The sequence below is a fragment of the Crocodylus siamensis genome, chromosome 11 (genome assembly GCF_052110815.1).
Source record: "Crocodylus siamensis isolate JL-2025a chromosome 11, ASM5211081v1, whole genome shotgun sequence".
Classification (NCBI taxonomy): domain Eukaryota; kingdom Metazoa; phylum Chordata; order Crocodylia; family Crocodylidae; genus Crocodylus; species Crocodylus siamensis.
The window spans coordinates 18,160,498-18,171,779 of NC_143405.1; the positions used below are offsets into that span (position 1 = coordinate 18,160,498).

General features: G+C 49.8%; 1 protein-coding gene across 10 annotated transcripts in view; it reads right to left on the reverse strand.

Moving 5' to 3' along the window:
• Window positions 1-10,247, reverse strand: part of EXD3 (exonuclease 3'-5' domain containing 3) — a 446,340-nt gene extending 436,093 nt beyond the window's left edge. For 4 of the 10 annotated variants that reach the window (XM_090022476.1, XM_090022470.1, XM_090022471.1 and 1 more), the window contains exon 1: window positions 10,103-10,238. The gene's annotated coding sequence lies outside the window, so the exon portion shown is untranslated. Of the gene's footprint in view, window positions 1-10,102 lie in introns of all 10 variants that reach the window. The other 6 variants (XM_090022467.1, XM_090022466.1, XM_090022475.1 and 3 more) reach the window with 5 other exon arrangements.
• Window positions 10,248-11,282: the final 1,035 nt, after the last annotated feature.

The following is an 11,282-nucleotide window of genomic DNA, read 5'->3' on the forward strand; positions in this document are numbered from 1 at the left end:
ACACTGAGAAGGTCCAGAGGAGGGCCACTCGCATGATCCGGAGACAACAGGGCAGACCCTACAATGAGACTGAGGGACCTGAACCTGTTCAGCCTTCACAAGAGAAGGCTGAGGGGGGACCTGGTGACCATCTATAAACTCACTAGGGGGGACCAGAAGGGTTTGGGAGAGACCTTGTTTCCCCTAGCACCCCCTGGCATAACAAGGAATAATGGCCATAAGTTGTTGGAGAGGAGGTTTAGAGCAGACATCTGTTAAGAACTACTTCACAGTCAGGGCGGCTCGGATCTGGAACCACCTTCCAAGGGAAGTGGTACTGGCTCCTACCCTGGGGGTCTTTAAGAGGAGGCTTGATGCCTACCTAGCTGGGATCATTTGAGCCCAGTTTTTTCTCCTGCCCTGGCAGGGGGTCGGACTTGAAGATCTATAAGGTCCCTTCCGACCCCACTTCTATGATTCTATGAAAATCTCATGGTTTCCTTGTTGCATGCTTGTGATAATTTTGGTCTGACCATTAGCCTAAAGAAGACAGTAGTCATAGGTCAACAAGTTGACCACTCTCCTGAAGAAAAAATAAATGATGAAAGCCTGGAAGTGATTAAAAAATTCACTTACTTGGGCTCTGCTGCCTCACACAATCTTGGCTTGGAAGCTGAAATTAATGTTTGCATTGGAAAGACAAGCAACGCCATGGCTAAACTTCAAAAGAGAGTCTAGAAAAACTGAGCGCTCACTCTATTAACAAAGATGTCTGTCTACAGTGCCTGCATACTTAGTTCTCTACTGAATGGCAACAAAACATGGACTCCTTATGCCAAGGAAGAAAACTAACAGTTTCCATCTTCTATGTCTCCACCATATTCTGGGCATAACATGGTGTGAGGGGGCCAGGACCCCGCGGGGCCCGGCCCGAGAGAAGAGCCCCGGAGTTCCGCCCCGTTTCCGGGTCCGGACCCGGAAGCCCGGCGGGGAACTTAATGGTTCCCGGAACCTGAACCGCGCCGGCGCGGGACCGGCGCGGGAAGATAAAAGGGAAACGCTTACCCGCAGAGGAAGACGGAGGCTCCAGTCGGAGCCTACTCCAGGAGCCGCGGAGCCGGGACCTGCAGAGCCGGGCGCGAAGGAGCCCGGAGCGGCGGAGCCACGTGCGGCGAGGCCGGGAGCCACGAGGCGAGAGTCGGCGGCAGCGGAGCCGGGAGCCGCGGATCCGGAGACGGTGAGTCAGGGAGCGGCGGAGCCGGGAGCCCCGCAGCGGGGGCCGGCGGCGGTGCAGCCGGGAGAGGCGGAGCCGGGAGCCCCGCAGCGGGGGCCGGCAGCGGAGCAGCCGGCGGAGGCAGAGCCGGGAGCCGCGCGGCGGGAGACAGCGGCGGCGTCCCGGAGGGCGGTGAAGCCCCACACGGCCCCAGAGGGACCCGCGACACAGGGAACTGCGGAACCAGCGACTGCAGGAATCCGCGACGACCCGAAGGTAACACAGACCCCGGCGGCCGCCGGGCTGAGGGCAACCGGGAAGGGGGCCACCGACGGGGGAACCCTTCTACAGCGACTTCGGGATACGTGGTCGCGGAAGACGACCCGCGGGCGGGGAAGGCCGGCCGTGTAAAACCCGCCCGGCGGGAGACTTAAGTACGGGGGTTGGGATAACCCCAGACTATAGGAGCCAGCGGCACCAGGGGGACTAGGTGCCGCGGGGACACCGGTGAGGGTCCGGCCGGGGGAGGGACCCCCCCTCTCCCGCTGGACTGGGACTCTAACAAGGGAGCCCCTCACGGAGGCTCAACCCGGAGGACCGGGCGAGGGTGTAGGGGAGGAGGAGCCCTCAGGACCCCTGGACCTTGGAGGTACGGTACCCCACGTGGACCGCCAGCTTCCCGGCAAGGGTGAACCCCCATATTTTCCATCAAGTCGTGGCAGGCGAGAGCGGCGAAGCGGGACGGTCCAACGCGTACCCCTCCTCTCCAGGGGACATCCGGCGATCGGGGTCCCACGGTACGTGGCATACCCCCACCCCCTTACACATGGCACGACAAAATCTCCAACTTTGCTGTTCTGGAATGGGCCAAGATATCCTCAGGAGTATGTTCATGCTCTTGAGACAGAGATGCCACCATCTGTGAATCATATGAGCAATGGCCAGATCCCCAAGGACGTACTCTACAGTGAGCTGGCCACTGGCAAACATCAACTGGGACAGCTCAGACTCAGTTTTGTTGATGTCTGCAGGAAAAACCTTTGTGAGCTGCTCATCAATGGCTAACTCTAAGAATCAATTGCTTCGGACCACTGTGAGTGAAAAGACGCTGTGAAGCAGGGTCTACGTCACTTCACGATGGAGAGGTTCAATGATGAAATAGAGAAGAGGAGTCAGAAGCAAGCAAGACAAGATGGTACTTGGCATGCCGGTGCAAGCTCAACTGAGTTTGTGTGCAACTTGCTGGAGGGTCTGCTTGTTGCCCATCAGACTCCTCAGCCACGAAAGAAGCGGTGGTGGTACCCAATGACCCACCAAAGGCATAATCTCCATGGGCTCCTGAGACTGATGGGTGCCAGTGATGATTACAACTTTAAGGGAGACACCTCAAATTAATGACATGGACAGACTCATTAGGAGGAGCCAAACAACTAAGCTACTACCTATGGTTTCCAAAGGCCATTTCTTTAGATTAAATAAAGATACCAACTTTGTTATGACAAGGCACCTAACCAATAAACCATAATCTCTTCATAAACATTTTATGGAGATAGGTAAGTACCACCTACTCTGTTTTACAGGTAAAAAACTGATATTAAGACGTTGTAATCTGATCCAGCAATGAGCTCCAGCACATGCTTCTCTCTCAGTAAATTAGGAGTCCCATTGATTTCAATGGAACTACTCTCAGGCTTAAATGACATGCTGGGCTTAAATAACTTGCTCAAACTACTTAATGACGCGTGTAACAGGGTAGGCCTGATAACAGTTAGCACTTATTGGACACTTTTCTATCTGCACACTTGTCCAAATCGTCCCAGCAAGTTAATGCTAGATTTAGGAAAAGAGCTCGGGCTGCCTGAAACCTAGTTCCTTAGCCTTTCCAGGCTCATGCTCAAGTCTACGCTGCTCCAACATACCCATAGACAGATTCTGAAAAAGGTCAGAGAAACACCAGGAGAATTTTCTTTCACAGAAAAGACTGCTCTCTATCATTCACATGGTAAGACTTCTCCTGGGCCACATCTCTGCCTAAAACATCCTCCTTGATCCCACATGCCATGCAGACACATTCTCCTACTGCACCCTGAATCTGGGCCATTCAATTCTACCTCAGACACTATCCACAAACCCTCTTACATTAAATTAATTTTGCTAAAATTGTCTTGTTTAAACCCACACAAAACAGGAAACAGATGTTTAGTTAACACAAAGGGTATCAAATGAGTTTATGCTTCTGTAACTCTACCTTTTTCATAAACTTTACAATGCCTTTGTCATCATCCCTTCTTCCACTTTGTCCCATTTAAAACTGTAAGTTACTTGAAGAGCTGCATTATTATTTGTTTATAAAGTCCTGTAAACCCCCATGGAGCTGTATATGGAAGAAGAATTTGTCTGGCTAAGCAATTAGCAAAACTTTCAAACTCAGTAACACATTTTGAAATCTAAAACTGTTAAAATCTGGTTGATGAGGAGGAGACTGTCTTGAAGAATTAAAAAATGTTTAACTGTTTTCCAAACTAGTCTGTTGGTGACCCCAAGTCCACAGAGAGTTGGCTGATCAAATGGTGCTGGTATTTTCCTCATTATTTCCAGCTTTTATATCATATTGAAGATAGCAAAAATACATGAAATATTTGCCTAATGGTACTTTACCATACAAGCAGTTGCTGCACTTGACAAAGAGAGAGATGTGCAGACTAGCTTCTCTTTCTGTTATCATTTACAAATAAGAGAGGAAGTATCCATCCACAATATCTGTACTAAAAACTGACCCTTAACATAAAAATGCTTGAAAAGCTGTAATTAACCCTCCAAATTCACTAGGGACAGGAGAGATTTAAGTGTTTCCAATTTACACAGGAATTTTCATTCCATTTTCTTGGAGCTGTGCTCATTTCCTATTTGACATCTATTATAGTGAGGACAAACACAATGTAAGTTTCTTTAGAAAATGAACCATTTGTGATGTGGAGCTAAGGAAAACTTTGTGGTATTAGTTTTCCCTTCCGAATTCACACATAAATTCTGTCCATTATATGTTAGTCTGATGCAGTTTTTAAGGAGCTGAGAGATCAAGCCCCTACCCTGACTTAAATAATGTGTTAGATTAAAACAGCTGACAGATTGCTGGGTTATGCTGCTGCAAGCACAAAACTCAACGGAAAAGGGGATGACAAAATTCGCCCTGCACCAGGTCTGCTAAACATAATTATTTCTAATATACACAATTCCTGCAGATTCTGCTTCTCAATCCCTAAACTCATATGCAGAAATACAGAGGATATTTCTTTAGGTTCTTCTCTATATGTTGAAATTTCTTTTTGATCAATTACCTCTGCTTTAGCACTTGCCTGCGCATACGTTATTTAAAAAATGCAAAATAGAAATCACAAGGAATTGGTCTTAGTCAAACCAGTTTACTGCCTCCCCTGGTAAGCTGTTCCAATATTTAATCACTTTCATTGTTACAAAAAGGGATCACATTTCAAGGTAGAATTTATCTAAGTTATACGTCCAACCACTGGATTTTATTTTGTCTTTGGCGGCAAGATCAAAAGGAGCCCAATATCAGATCTCTTTCCCACAAATAAACACCTGTACAGAGTCAGCATAACCTTTTGACCCTTCAATAAGCTTGAGTAAATTTTGCTTAAGTTTCACTTCCTCAGGTTTACTCTCCAAACTTGGACCATTTTTGTGGTCTTCCTTTGAGCGTGCTCCAGTATTTTCAAGTCTTTCCTGAAGCATGGACAACACTGGACACAGGGCCCTAGCAGGGTCTCATCAGTGCTACATGCACAGGTAAGATTGCTTCACCTACTTCTACTTTATCCTTCTGATACATTTAAAGATAGCCTTAGCACTTTTGGGCCATAATGCAGTGAAGGCTCAGGATTACCTCTGATAAACTCTAAGCCCTTCTGAATAACTCTTTTCAAAACAAAGTCTCCCTGTAAGCAGGTCACTCACCCAGCTTCCTTCCCAGGCAAGTCAGCAAGTGTGCACGTGACAAATAGGTAACGTAAACCAACACCTGCTGTCCTTCTTCAGAACCTGAGGGGCAACTTAGGCTGTGTTTCTCCCTCAGAACCAGTCTTCCCTCTTCCCCCTGGCACTCTGGTCCTGGAGCATTTAACTTAGACCCTGTCTGCAAATGACAGCCCAGATCATAGCACATGTGGCCAGTCCTGCCGCCCTCGGACACGCAGCAGCACAAGATGGCATGGCAGCCAGACTCAACTTCCAATCAGCCCCTGTGGTGGTGGCTCCTTCCAGCTGTCACTGCCAGTGGCATTGCTGCTGCCAGCCCCAGCCCCACTGCCCAGGTTCCCCAGCCCATCTACCCCACACCTATTGCCAGGGGTGCCAGACAGAGTCAGCAGATGGGGTCTCCATGGAGACCAGCCTGGGGCCCACATGGGCAGGGTGCACTCAGCCACGCAGATGGGATAGGGCTGCCAGTTGGGTGGGGAGAGGCATCTGGGAGCAAGACAAGCAGACAAGGCCAGGGCTGGGGATCATGGGGTCATGACAGTGCAGGGCCAGGGCACAGCCACAATTTGCTCCCTGCACAAGGGATCATTACTGGCCTCACCCAAGGCGGGGAGTGTAGCCCCAGTACAGCATGGCTACAGAGAGGCACAGCTGACAGTGTCAGGCAGCCTAATCTGGTCATAATTCATTGGGACTGGCCCATGCTGCTGCATCATGCCACTTCACGGCTGCGCTGTACTGGGGCTCCCCACACACACCTGTGCTGGGGCAAGGCCAGTGGGAGGTGGGTCACAGGCATGAGCCAGAGGTGCATGGGCCCTTCTGGGTTGGGCTGGTCACAACCAGTCAGGTGGGGAGCAGATCGCAGCTCTGCCCCGGCCCCACACTGTCACTGCCCACAATCCTGGACCCACCCTTGCCCCTGCCCACCCATCCCATTCCTGGACACTGCTCCCCACACACCTGCAGCCCTAGCCACTCGGCTGACTACACCCTGCCTGCAGGGGTCCAGGGCCAGTCTAGTAATCTACCATTTAGGGAGTTTTGGCTAACTGTTGTGGGTGGGGGGATGAAAGAGGGGTGGGGAGCAAGGCAGGGTGCTGATCTGACCTGCAACAGCTCACCAAAACTCATTAAGTGGTGCTCTGGCCCAAATATTTGCCCACCCCGGGGCTAACCAGTCTGTAGTTCTTCACATTACTGTTTTTTACTTTGTACCCTCCTTAAATATAGGGACTACATTTGCAGTCCTCCAATTCCTGTGTTCCAAGACTTGTTTAAACATTACTGATCCAGAGAACTCTCAAGGTAGTTCCTATAAAATCCCAGGGATGGATACATTACCCTGCTTCATCCCAATACAAAATAGAAATTGAACTCTTCTTCCTTTTCTGCATCACTGGTTAGCTTCTAGCAATGGGTCTATGCCTGACCCTCTAATGTGTTTTTCTAAATGTCTTATAATAATTTTAATCTTGTTGGTTGTTGATAACATTAATTTTTGTGGACTCCAATATACAGTCATTCATATTAACCAGACTGCCTTCTTTCTGCCATTTTTTTGTAACTAGAATTGTAGTTTTTGAAGCATGGAAGAGCCTATCCTTCAACAATTCTATGATTCTAATTCCCAGTTTTTGCTAGTGCTTCCTGCCATAAATTTGATATTTACAATCAATTATACCAAAAATGGCTTTAAGCTTTGTATAACAGGCCCTTTTGAAAATCCAGTATATAAAATAGTAGTTTGGAACAACTTCTGTTTGTTCAGGGTAAATGTAAACATTTTGCAATCACTTGTAAATGGTAAACTGGTAAGCTTCCGGTCAGATTAACTCTTCTCTGTCTGCAGAATGAGAGTCCATATTGAATTATCTTGTGATGGATTCAGAGTTTTCTATGTCAAGAAATCATAATTAAATACTTGTAAAACTTTAAGGAAGTTTTATTACTGGCTGTGTGAGATGTCTGATGATTGCTCCCAGTTGAACCCACCTCTGAAAACAGTTTCCCTTCCTATACGTTAAGGACAAATTATGGATGCATGCTTTAGGACCAACTCTGTTTTCCAGTGAGCGCAAGCAGCCTGTACCAGAGGCCCATCTTAATTTTTACTAATTAGATTTTATTAGATTTTGAGATCCTGTGATTCTAGATGCCCTGCACTTTGTAACAAGCAGTAGTATCTTTATGTAAACTTGCCAGGGTCAACCCCTTTGGACATTCTACCTTTACAGAATAAGTTGTAACAAATGTTAACATGCCAGGCAAAAGAGCTAGTCCAAAATTCATTAGTAACAATCAAATCACACATTCTGGTACATGAGAATCCAGGATCCTAACACTGGTATATAGACTGTTTTAAAAAAGAGGCCCTTACATGCCCCTCACAATTTGGATACATTGTATCAATGATACTTTGGGTCCATGTTTGCAGATCTTGGTGTTTATATAATTTTTACTTCATTTCCAGGATAATCTTAGAATTGTAGAAAGTTAGGGTATACTGACACCCCAGGCCCATTTCAACCACTTCTACAAGACAATTTTGGTACTCACCAACAGCAGACAGTACACACAAGCAGAAGGCAGCGGAGAAAGTTACCATAATAGGGATGGCACTACAGAAACACGCATCACAAACAATGAGCAAGGAGAACAGATCCACACAGGAGACTTTATTTTGGTGTGTATCACTCCCACAATGCACCCGCACAAAGCAGCTGACTGCAGGCTTCCACCACATCGATCTCTTAAGTGTGAATTTACCGGGTATATAATGACTTCTGGTATAAAAAGGGTCATTGCATAAGAGGGAATTTGCACATACAGAACCTGTATAAAGCAAGCGAAACCTGTACTCAATGCCTGATGGACATGGCAGTTGGCAGCAGGAGGGCAAGGGAGAGCTGAAACAACCCCGGCCGTCCCCCAGTCACTTTGCCCATCTGCACTATTGCAGCCCGACCTTCCTGGTCACCAGTCCTCCACTATGTGCCCCATGCTGGAACCAGAGCTGGAGCTGCCACCATCACATAGGGCATGCTGTGGCACAGGGGCTGGAGTGGCCACCATCTGCCCTGGGCTGGAGCTAGAGCTGCTGATGCCACCACAGCTTCCCCGTGCCCCATAGTCTGGGTACAGATGATGAGAAAACCTGCAGTCCATATCTGTCCAGGGCCACAATGTGAATTTGACATCTCTGCTCTAAATTAATAATTTTCACAGAGGCCAAGTTGTCTATCAAGCAGCTGCTGAACTCCCTCCTACAAACTCCCTTGGAAATTCTGTTGTTGGCCACTCTTTGAGAGCACTTTTATCTGGCTTTTAAACTTATGCTAGGACCAGATGTTGCATCTGTCCCAGGACCAGTTGCGCCTGTGCTTGCTCCAGAACAGAAAAGTCACAGGATTGGTGTGTACACGCATCACCCTTCCAATCAAGTTGAACGTACTGCTGCTTTTCTACCACTGATCCAATGATGCAAACCCAAAACAGCCCTTCAGCTGCACCTTGCAATATCATGGGATAAACTGTTAGCACTTCTTAGCCTGCAAACCGTTTTAGAGTTAGTCCTGGGACAATAAATAAGGACATCCAAAGTATCACAATTTGTCCCAAAAGAAAACAGCTTCTCCCAGGACAAATGCAGCAACTGTTTGTAGCCCTAGTGATCCTAAACCCTCTCATTGGGGATTATTACCAGGATCACTAAAGTAAAGCCCAAATATACATTTAAGGTCATACACCTGAACCAATATTCAAGAATTTTAGAGAGACATTTTTAAAAATCCACAAGAGGCCTGAACACAAGGATTCAGTCAATTATCCCCAAAGCATAAGATCAATTCTCTCCTCTCAGGCAAATTCCTATGGAAACTCCATTATTAATCCCCTGGGTTGTTCACTCAATGCAGTTAAACAGATTTTCACATCCTCAATTAAAAAATGTCACCATACATAGCGAAGTGACTCCCAGATTTGGGAAACAGAACAAGGAAAAGAAACATGCAGTATCAGAGAACTCATTCATATCCACTGTTGACCAGAAATAACAGGATTCAGTCACAGCCTGCATCACCTTGACACAGGGTTTGAAGGTAGGACTTTCAATACAACTGATCAAGAATGGGTCATTCGCTTACAGCATCTGAAGCCTAATCTTAAGATTTGCAATGTGGTAGTTCATAAATTCCCCACCTGAAACCCTGCAGATTCGAAGGCGCAGAAATGTGATGGCACGGGCCATTTTAAATGGAAATAAACTTTGTCTTCACAGCCTTGGATTATCTGGAGCTCCTTACCTGGAGCCATTTTCTCCCGAAAACCTCCCTTCCTGGTGCTGTGTTTGGGGGGTGCTAGGCATAAGGACACAAGTCTGGGCACTGACTGGGTCTGTGCAGACTGGCATCTGACCACCCAGGGGCAGGACAGCCTCAGCGAGGATGAAGGCCCCCACTTGGACCAGCCTCTGCTCCACCCTGACCCTGTGAGCCCCTGGGGACTCCAGCTGATGACTCTTCCACGGAGATGTCACCACAGGCGCGTAACCTGGAGTTTTGCAAACTCCCCAAACAGCTGCCCCAGCTGTGAGCAGGGGGAGACCTTGGTGCATCGCCTCCTGCACAACCTCGGCTGCCCGGCCAAGTCCTGGTCAACTCCTCCTGGCCCTGGCCAAATTACTGGTACATCTACTCGGGGAGGCACCCTGGGGACCACAGGGTCCTTCCCCCATCTCTGGGCTGCTCGTGCCACGGGACGCTGCCCTGCTCGGCCTCGTTCCGACCCGGGGGCCTCACCCCCCTCCCTGTTTTCTTTTCAGCTGCCCCCCGAAATTATTGGCCGTCGACCCACCAGCCCGGAGAGGCGGGCCCGGCCGGGAGCCGGGGCCGCCCCGCGCCTGCCACTCACCTGCTCCAAGCCGGAAGCCGCGAGGCGAGGGAGGGACTCCTGGGTCCGAGTCCCAAAACCTTCCCCCCCGCCTGCAGCCGGGCCGACCGGAACTTCCGCGCCGCGGTCGCCCGCCCGCCCGGACGCCTTTTCTCGCCGCACCAAGGCTACATGGACGGGGCGGGGCCTGCTGGGGGCGGGGCCTGACGTGGAGGGGCGGGGCCAAGATGTTGTGCTTCTCGCCTCTTCCCGCACGTTGCTGCGGCGGGCCCAGGGCAGGAGCCGGGGTGGGTGTAGGCAGGGGTGGGGAAGGCGCAGGCCGCACCGCTCTTCCGTAGCGACATATTGTTGTGTGCGGTGCGCAGTGTCTGGCATGTGTGCTGCGCTGGCTGTGTGGGCGCTGGCACCAGTGGGGGCAAATAGGCTGTTCTGGTCCCTGCCCCTTGGCAGGCCACGGTGCGCATAAATGGTGCTGATTTATCCTGCCCGGTGGCTGTGGTGGACCGGAGCGGGCCTGGGGCAGGGGCTCAAGGGTCCTGATCCTGGACACCTCAGGAGCGAGCCCCGGGAGCACCTGCCTGGCTTTCCCCACCTGCACACATTCACCCTGGGGGATCACAGGGGGTGTCTCTATAAGCAGGGAAAATTGGGGTTTCCTGCCCTGGGATCGCCAGTGCCTCTGGTCTGCGACCATGTATCCAGACCTGTCCCTGGGATTTCCAAGGGAGCCTCTCTGCATGTGGGGAAAGCCCACGCTGGTCCTTGTGTGAAGGCAGGGGATTCCACCAGGACCCACTCATTGAGACCTGCCCCTGAGATCTCCAGGGACTGATGTGGGTAAATGGGAAAGTCAGTGTTTTCCTTCTTATCCAGATCCAGGTTCTCCGGGGGCAGGTCTTGTAAGCGGGTAAAGCCAGCAGGCGCTCCAGGGCTTGAGGGGCCCGATCCTACGTGGAAATCCCCAGGGTGTACAAGACTCAGTCCCAGAAGGTCCAGGAAAACACATCTCTCGTTGTCCCATGGTATCAACAGGTGGGACGATGGGCAATGTGTGTTTCACCCAATGAAGAAAAGCAGCTGCGGTGGGACACATCGTGGCACGGCTGATCCATTTCATTTGGCAACATCTATTTCTAGCCTCTCTTTTACTCCTAGCTCTGCCCTAGTTCATGCATATGTGCTCACACCTCCATCCAGTATC